Raw genomic sequence first — 9,726 nt, 5'->3', positions numbered from 1 at the left:
TTTTTTAGATAGTACTACTACTACCAGCATGGAACAGACTGTTCCATGGTGGGAGCTGTAGTACCTGTACTAATAGACAGATCGCCCCGGGTGTCACTCCTGACACCCAATGCGATTGTCCTATCTATTGCAGAGATGGAGCGGCTTTCTCCAGCGCTCTCATCACTGCACTATACTTCGGGCAGCCAGTGATGTGAATATAATTCGCATCACTTATTCATTTTTCCCACAGAGAGCTGTGACTGGCCAGATTGTTCCAGGGAAATATGAATAATAGGTATATATACGGTATATACTCATAATACAGTGGGACCAGAGAAGAGCGGCCGGCCACCCACAGCTATACATTATACAGGACGATTGTAATTTACAAATCTGTTCAACTTTCTTTTTAAAAACTGTGTAAAAAATTTTTTTTTTTTAAATAATAATAGTTTTCCACCAGAGTACCCTTTAAAATTTGCATCTAAAGCCATGACTCATTTCCTGAAACAACACCCCCTTTGTAGAACCCATGTCTCTTATTCAGACACTGTGATTGTGATTGCAGACATTAGGATTGCACCAGGCTTGAGGTTACACGAGGTAAAGAAAACTGTCTAACATAATGGGCTACATCAAATTTATTATGGACCTACAGAATAAAGATAAGGTGTAATTTTGACCAAACAATGCATTGCGTAGAAACGGAAGCCCCCAAAAGTTACAAAATGAAATTTTTTCTTCAATTTTGTCACACAATGATTTTTTTTCCGTTTTGCCATGGATTTTTTGGTAAAATGACTAATGTCACTGCAAAGTAGAATTGGTGGTGCAAAAAATAAGCCATCATATGGATTTTTAGGTGCAAAATTGAAAGCGTTATGATTTTTAGAAGGTGATGTGGAAAAAATTAAAATGCAAAAATGGTCCTTAAGGGGTTAAATTTTAGTTCTATTTGTTTTGGTTCTGACTTAAATTGGCATGATCTTGTAGTTCTGACTCATTTTTCAAATTTTTTGCCTAGTCCTGCCTGTCTTTTGATCAGTCTGTACTACTTGCTATGTATAACCCGAACCTGTATCCTGAACCTGTATCCTGGCCCCTTGTGTTTTGTACTCCACTTTGGTATAGGTCCTGATCCATTGCTTACTGATTTGCCCCTAGCCTGGTGCCTTGTATTTCTGTGTTGGTGTTTTGCGATCATCTAACTGTGCATTCTCATCTGAATATTGTCCTGAATTCAGTTACATAGTTTATAAGGTTGAAAAAAAAGTCAAGAGTCCATCGAGTTCAACCTAAGACCCTACTGTGTCGATCCAGAGGAAGGCAAACCCCCCCTTTAAGGCTGATGCAAATTGCCCCATGAGAGAGGAAAAATTACTTCCTGACCCCAATATGGCGATCAGAAAAATCCCTGGATCAAAATTCTATCCACATAGGTCTAGAACCCATTACCTGTTATACTTTTCCACAAAAACATCCAGACCCCCCCCCCCTGCCCTGAAATAGTTAATTGAGTCAGACATCACAACATCATGGGACAGAGAGTTCCACAGTCTCACTGCTCTTACAGTAAATAGTGTAATCTCTGTCTGTAATGATGGTGAAACCTTCTTTCCTCTAGGCATAGAGAATGCCAACTAGTCATGGTTGCCGGCCTAGGTATACAAAGTTCATTAGATAGATCACTGTACTGTCCATTCATATATTTGTACAATGTAATCAGATTGCCCCTAAAATGTCTTTTCTCCAAACTAAATAACCCCAAACTTGATAATCTGTCTTGGTCCTGTTATCCGCCCATACCATTTAATTATCTTTGTTGCCCTCCTTTGCACGCTCTCCAGCTCCACCATGTCCTTTTTATGTACAGGGGCCCAAAAATGGACACAATACTCCATATGTGGTCTGACTGGTGATTTATACAAAGGCAAAGCAATGTCCCTGTCACGAGCCTCTATGCCCCTCTTGATACAACCCATGACTCTGTCAGCTTTGGTTGCAGTTGCTTGACACTAAACACTATTTGAGTTCACTGTCCACCAGTACCCCCAAGTCCTTTTCGGTAGGAGTTTTACTTAATGCCTTATTATTTAGCACATCATTTTACATGTTGTTTTTATGGCCCAAGTGCATAACCCTACATTTATCCACGCTAAACGTAATTTGCCATGTCTGTGCTCAAGCCTCCAGCTTCTCCAGATCCCTCTGTAATATCATACATACATTATAGATTATCGTCCTCTGTGGTGATTACACTACCCAGTTTAGAGTCATCTGCAAATATAGACATTCTACTCTGAAATCACTCTACAAGTACATTAATAAACATATTGCAAAGAAGTGGACCGAGTACTGACCCCTATGGTACCCCACTAGTAACTGTCAAGTTATACAACAGCTTCACCCCGGACCAATCTATAACTAACCTCCTTATAGAAGCTGTTCAGATTAGTCTGACAGGACTGATCCCGCATAAACCCATGTTAGGACTGAGTCAGCATTTTCATTAAGATATTCCCGAATAGCATATCTCAGAAAACCCTCAAAATTTTACCCACAACTGATAGTTGACAGGATCCATTTTTGACCCCTTTTGAATATTGGTACCACATCTGCCAGTCCGGTGGAACAACCCCTTTTTTATTATAGAATCTTTAAATAAAAGGAATAAGGGTCTGTCTAACACAGTACTTAGTTCCTACAAAACTCTGGCATGGATTCCATCTGGGCCCAGTGATTTGTTTGTTTTTATGTTTCTAAGGCTCCTTTCACACTGCCGTTAGTGCTTGTGCTGTCTTTTTCTCCCTTGGAATAACGGCCGCAATAACGTCAGAGAATTCCATTCAAGTGAATGGGATCCTCTGTGCCCGTTATGCCTCCCGTTAGGCTCCGTCACACTAACGGCATGGCAAGGGGAAAAAAAAGCGAGCGGTAACAGACGTTTTTGGCGGAGACCAGCGGCAGTGTGCACTTTTTGTTGGGTTAAACAGGTGAGATTTGCTGGGAAGTTTACTTTGTCCTTTACCCGTTATCTAACATTGGATTTTCCGTGTGTAAATACAGTAGAGAAGAAGGCATTTAGTAGATTGGCCTTTTCCTTATCCTCCTCCACCATTACACCCAGATTATTTCTCAAGGGGTCAACATTTTCAGTTTTAAGTTTCTTATTATTTGTGTAGGTGAAGAATATGTTGGGGTTCTTTTTCTATGGAAATCATTCTGTCTGTTGCAATTTTTGCTAGTTTTATTTCTTATTTTTACAGACTTAATTCCTCTCCTTATAATCTTTTTCATGTTTCCCCACCAACGTCTGGTTTTAGTATTCTGTATTTTCTCTTATCATTTATTGCATTCCTAACTGTTTTGGTTAACCAAATTGGTTTTCTCTTATTTCTATCCCGCTTATTTCCGTAGGGTATATGTTGTTCACAAAATCTATTTTGGATGCTCTAAAAAATGTCCCATTTCGCTTGTGTACTTTTATTACTGAGGGCATGGTCCAAATCTGTGCCACTAAAGTCTTCTCTTAGTTGGTTAAAATTGGCCTTCCTGATGTTTAATGTTTTTGTAGCCCCACTAGTAGACTTCCTCTTATAGGATAGTTGAAAAGTTATTATGTTGTATCATTATTATCAAGATGACCTCCTACCCCTAGTTTGGATACTATGTCTGGCCTTTTGGTTTGTATAAGGTCCAGAAGTGCCCCTTGCTGGACCTACAGGTTTTATCTTCCCAATCTATGTCAGGGTAGTTGAAGTCCCCCAAATTAATGACTTCCACCTTCTTTGCTGCTCCATCTATTTGTTTTATTAGTAGATTTTCTGCTGATTCTATTATACTTGGCGACTTATAACAGACCCCTATCAGTAATTTCTTGTTATTACCCCTTATTTCCACCCACAGAGAATCCGCATGATCATTTTCCTCACATATGTTCTTGCACAGAAAGGGCCTAAGACAGGATTTTACGTATAAGCAAACCCCTCCCCCTTTCTTATGTATATGTTCATTCTTGAACAGGACAGTCATAGCTCACATCCAGCCATGTCTCACGTATCTCCACTACATCATAATCTTCCTCCAACATTAATAGTTCCAGTTCCTCCATCTTATTATTGAGCCTTCTGGCATTAGTATACATGCACTTAAAGTTTTCTTTTCTATTTTCTTTCCTCTGATCACTTATGACTGATCTAACCCCTCCTGCCGCTCTACCCCTAGTTTTATTACCTATCCCCAGCTCTCTGTCTACACTGTTTTTCCCCTCTATGTTGTAGATTCCCTCTCCCCAGTCCCTAGTTTAAACACTCCTCCACCCTTCTGGCCATCTTCTCCCCAAGCACAGCTGCACCCTCCCCATGAGGTGCAGCCCATCCCTATGATAAATTCTGTTTTCCATGAACCCAAACTCCTCCTTCCTACACCAGCTTCTGAGCCACTTTCTGAGCCAGTTACCTGTTCACTCACCTTCATTCCTGGTAAACCAGTTGCTATATCTCCTAGTAACCTGTTTGTCATTACTCTCATATCTGCCTTATTACTTTGATCCTTATACTTATATTATATTATAATGTTATATTTTCTTGAAACTACTTTTTTGTTACTACTTTGTATTCCTGCCGTTATTTATTACTTTGGTTCCCTGTTTGTTTGCTCTTGTCTGTTACCCTTTGCATCCTGACCTGTTTTCCTGATCTCCTTACAGTTCTGTTTTTTATTTTAACTTGTGTCGACCCTGCACCTTATTTAGCGCAGGGACCAAAGTCCAGTTGTGAATCTGCTGTTTAGCAGGGGTTTTACGCAAGTAGGCAGGGAAAAGGGTTCTGAGTGAGCTCAGGGCCACACTTTGGCCTGCCATAGGTAACAGTAGAAAAATGCTTCTATTTTCTGCTGCAGAGTCAAAGAGGCATTCCCAAGCCCCTGAAGTGCTTGTGCACCAGTGTACAAGAAAGAAACAGGGCTCGGTTTCCAGCTGACTATCAATCAAGCAAGGACAGGGATGGGAGGGTGAGCGAGGAGGTGTTTCAGCCCTCAGCACTTCAAGGGCTTAGAAATTCCTCTTTGACACCTTGCACAGCATTTTTCTACATTATGGAATCATTGACAAATATATGAAAGGTGCTATGTGTCTCCTTGTCCTAACAACTATCTCTTAGTGAATTCCAGCTGACAGATGCCCTTTAATGTCATTTGTAATTAGTGTTTCTAAGACAAGTAGGGAAAGTATAAGCTTGGAAAGATGATAAACTACTGTTTGCTTGTTCTCTTGGCATATGATGGACGTTGTTAAATTTTAGTGTTTCATTTTAACTGTTATTATTAAACTTCCTGTCCTCATGTAATTTGTTTGTAATATAAGCCATATGTTGTTGAAGGAAAGCAATTATTGTCTCAAACTGGCCAAAAACTAAAACTGCTGAAGTTCTGTTAAGTAAGTGACCAATTGGACCCTGATGATTTTCTTCATACATATAATATGTATACTAAATCTAAATAAACCGTAGTATAAAAACATAGTTTCAACCACATCCTCATATTAGACATTCATGTACATTAAAATGTCTAGCAGGGAGTATGGTACAGGCTAAGAAGCACCGGGAGTGCATAGCATGAACTTTTACAGTACAATACTGTAGCAATGGGCTATTGAAGATGTGGACCCACTCTGTCACCCACACCGTGTAAGACTAAACAAGGGAGCATAGTCTAATGGATTTCTTAACCTTTGACCCAAAGTAAGTGTGGTCTTTCCCTCAGGGTATACCCAGGTCATTAACCATGGAGAAGTCTTTGTTAGCAACAGCTAATGTGAAAATTAGTAGTAAATACCAGGTCATGATACCAAGAGGGTAGGCAGAAATATAGCTGTGAGATGTCAGCATGCATGTACGCTCGCATGCGTCATCTCATTGAAAGCTATCACATTCGTTGAGCTAAAACTCTCTGCACCAAGCCCAGTGAATCAAATTTGACAACCAATTTGAGGGAATCCTTTCAAAAGTATATTTTAGAAGGTCAGATTATTTCTAGTATTAACATGTACTACCGATATTGGTATTAATTAAAAGTTCAAGAGAATATAAGAAAAGTTGTATTCTATGAGAGGAAATGCCTCTTACTCCTCTTTTCAGGTTACTTTTCTACTTCACTCATCACACATTTAACTGCTTAAGGACACATGACATACCGATACGTCATGAGTCCGCTCCCGAACTATAACGTGGGGCCACGGCGTGACCCCGCATCATAGCGGGTCGGGCCCAGCCTCTAACAACGGCCGGGACCCGTGGCTAATAGCGCGCGGCATTGATCGTGGTGCCGCGCGCTATTAACCCTTTAGACGCGGCGTTCAAAGTTGAACGCCACGTCTAAAGTGAAAGCATGCCGGTTAGCTCAGTGAGCTGTTCGGGATAGCCGCAGCGAAATCACGGTATCCCGAACAGCTTACAGGACAGAAGGAGGGTCCCTACCTGCCTCCTCGCTGTCCGATCGCCGAATGACTGCTCAGTGCCTGAGATCCAGACATGAGCAGTCAAGCGGCAGAATCATCGATGGAATTTTTTTGCGCGTACGCCATTGACCGTGCGGTTTAATTAACGATATATTTTTATAATTCGGACATTTCCACACGCAGTGATACCATATATGTTTATTTTTATTTATATTGTGTTTTTTTTATGGGAAAAGGGGGGTGATTCCAACCAAATAGGGAAGGTGTTAAATGATCTTTAATCACTTTTTTTTCCACTTTTTTTTTGCAGTGTTATAGCTCCCATAGGGACCTATAACACTGCACACACTGATCTTTCACATTGATCACTGGTTTCTCATAGGAAACCAGTGATCAATGTGAAAGATCAGTGTGTGCAGTGTTATAGGTCCCTATGGGAGCTATAACACTGCAAAAAAAAAGTGAAAAAAAAAGTTAATAAAGATCATTTAACACCTTCCCTATTTGGTTGGAATCACCCCCCTTTTCCCATTAAAAAAACACAATATAAATAAAAATAAACATATATGGTATCACTGCGTGTGGAAATGTCCGAATTATAAAAATATATCGTTAATTAAACCGCACGGTCAATGGCGTACGCGCAAAAAATTTCCAAAGTCCAAAATGCATTTTTGGTCACTTTTTATATCATGCAATAATGAATAAAAAGATTAAATCGATCAATTCGAACAATAAGTCCTATGAATGCAAAAATGGTACCGCTAAAAACTTCAGATCACGGCGCAAAAAATTAGCCCTCATACTGCCCCATACGCGGAAAAATAAAAAAGTTATAGGGGTCAGATGATGACAATTTTAAACGTATTAATTTTTCAGAATGTAGTTATGATTTTTTCCAGAAGTACGACAAAATCAAACCTATATAAGTAGGATATCATTTTAATTGTATGGACCTACAGAATAAAGATAAGGTGTCATTTTTACTGAAAAATTTACTGCGTAGAAATGGAAGCCCCCAAAAGTTACAAAACAGCGATTTATTTTTTTTGCTGTTTCGCCGTAGATTTTTGGGCAAAATGACTGACGTCATTACAAAGTAGCATTGGGGGCGCAAAAAATAAACCATTATATGGATTTTTAGGTGCAAAATTGAAAGAGTTATGATTTTTTAAAGGCAAGGAGGAAAAAACAAAAATGCAAAAATGGAAAAACCCTCGATCCAGAAAGACTGCAAGAGTTTCTAGTATTATACAATGCATGCAAGAGATGGAACCGGCATCACTGATCATGCACGTATGGCTGTAATCAACTTCACTAGCCAGTCTGCTTCAATGCACCTAGGCTATCCTGTATGCTCGGATACGATAGTGCTCATGCTAATGGTAGTCAATCCACAATTGCACTTAGATAAGGAAAGGAAAGAACGGAGTACATACCATGTAAGTCCATGCAAGTGCAGCTTTATTCTTCAAACAGGTAAATGGTATTCAGGATAGGACAGACGGGTGCAATGGGGGGAACTTGGGGCTACAGTCCGTGTCACGCTATTCTGTGCTTCATCAGGTCCCCCTGATGGGTGGTGGTGGGGCCTGATGAAGTGTAGAATAGCGTGACACAGACTGTAGCCCGAAGTTCCCCCCATTGCACCCCTGCGCCCTGTCCTGAATACTGTTTACCTGTTTGAAGAATAAAGCTGCACTTGCATGGACTTACACGGTATGTGCTCCCTGTTCTTTCCTTTCCTTATCTAAGTGCTATTGTTTCTAGTATTATATTTCACCTCAGTGCCTGATTAGCAGCTGATAGTGATCAATACTGCTCTATGTTGTCTTTTATGCTGCTTCTGCTTCAAAGAGTGTGCTTAAAGGAAATAGGGGAGCAGGATCTCTTTGTGTGTGTGTGTGTGTATGTGTGTGTGTGCAATGTATGGAAGACATCATAGCAACTAGTATTCACCAACTAGCTCAATAGCACCTGAAAATTAGAGATAGAACCAAAAGAGCAGACATGTGGTAAAAATGCCAGACACAAGCTAAATAATGCCCAGCAATAGTGCTACTTCTTAAAGGGGTATTCCAGGAAAAAACTTTTTTATATATATCAACTGGCTCCAGAAAGTTAAACAGATTTGTAAGTTACTTCTATTAAAACATCTTAATCCTTTCAGTACTTATGAGCTTCTGAAGTTAAGGTTGTTCTTTTCTGTGTAAATACTCTCTTATGACACCTGTCTCGGGAAACGCCCAGTTTAGAAGAGGTTTGCTATGGGGATTTGCTTCTAAACTGGGCATTTCCCGAGACAGGTGTCATCAGAGAGGATTTAGACAGAAAAGAACAACCTTAACTTCAGAAGCTCATAAGTACTGAAAGGATTAAGATTTTTTAATAGAAGTAATTTACAAATCTGTTTAACTTTCTGGAGCCAGTTGATATGTATAAAAAAGTTTTTTCCTGGAATACCCCTTTAAGTATACACACTGAAGCTTAAAGCTTATTCTGAAAAGTTACCTGGAATGACAGGTACATTTTCATCATGCTATAACAACTAAATTTTGAAGTTTCACTATCTCCCATTTTAAATTTAACTTCCTGCGTTAGTCCTTGATCCCCCAGGTGATGTCTTATCGTTGATTTCTCTTTGCTGTTTTTGATTTTTTTTAAATACTATGGGTCAGTACCAGCCTTACTGGGTGAGAGTTAGAGGGCAGCATAAACTACTTTACAGAATCATTTACCTTATTCTGCTTAGCCGTTCTCCTGATATGCAAGAAAAATAGGCTTTATGCTTTGCAGCTCAGCTGCTGACTGACTGCTGTCAGCCTATGCGGTCTAAACTGTAGAGGGAGCGGATCATTATGAACATTGACGTAAGCCTGCAAATCCAACCAGGTTTGAAACTAGTTAGTGTACAGAACCCTATTCAAGGCTCTACGTTCCACTGGATCTGCCAAAGAGCATTTCCATGAAATGGGTCTACAAGGGCTCTGACTGGCAGAAATTGGAGGTGGTGGGCTGGTCTGTTTACCTTGACAATGCACAATTGTCCTTATGCAGAATGTGTGCTAAAGACTGATGGCAGATTGGAGGCTGAGATACATACTGTAATCTAATGTAATGTAAAGAGGGGTGAAAAAGGTTATGAACAAGTCTTTGACGTGGTACCGGTTTTGCTTCTTCACCAAGGGAAACTGGAAAAAGTGAAACTGAGCAAATAGTGAGGTACCAGGTGACTGTAAATAACCTTGGGTTAGGACAGTCTGATTATGGAGGGTAGTGTCTTACAGTGT

This window comes from Hyla sarda, chromosome 8 (genome assembly GCF_029499605.1).
Source record: "Hyla sarda isolate aHylSar1 chromosome 8, aHylSar1.hap1, whole genome shotgun sequence".
Classification (NCBI taxonomy): domain Eukaryota; kingdom Metazoa; phylum Chordata; class Amphibia; order Anura; family Hylidae; genus Hyla; species Hyla sarda.
This window is presented reverse-complemented; position numbering follows the sequence as displayed.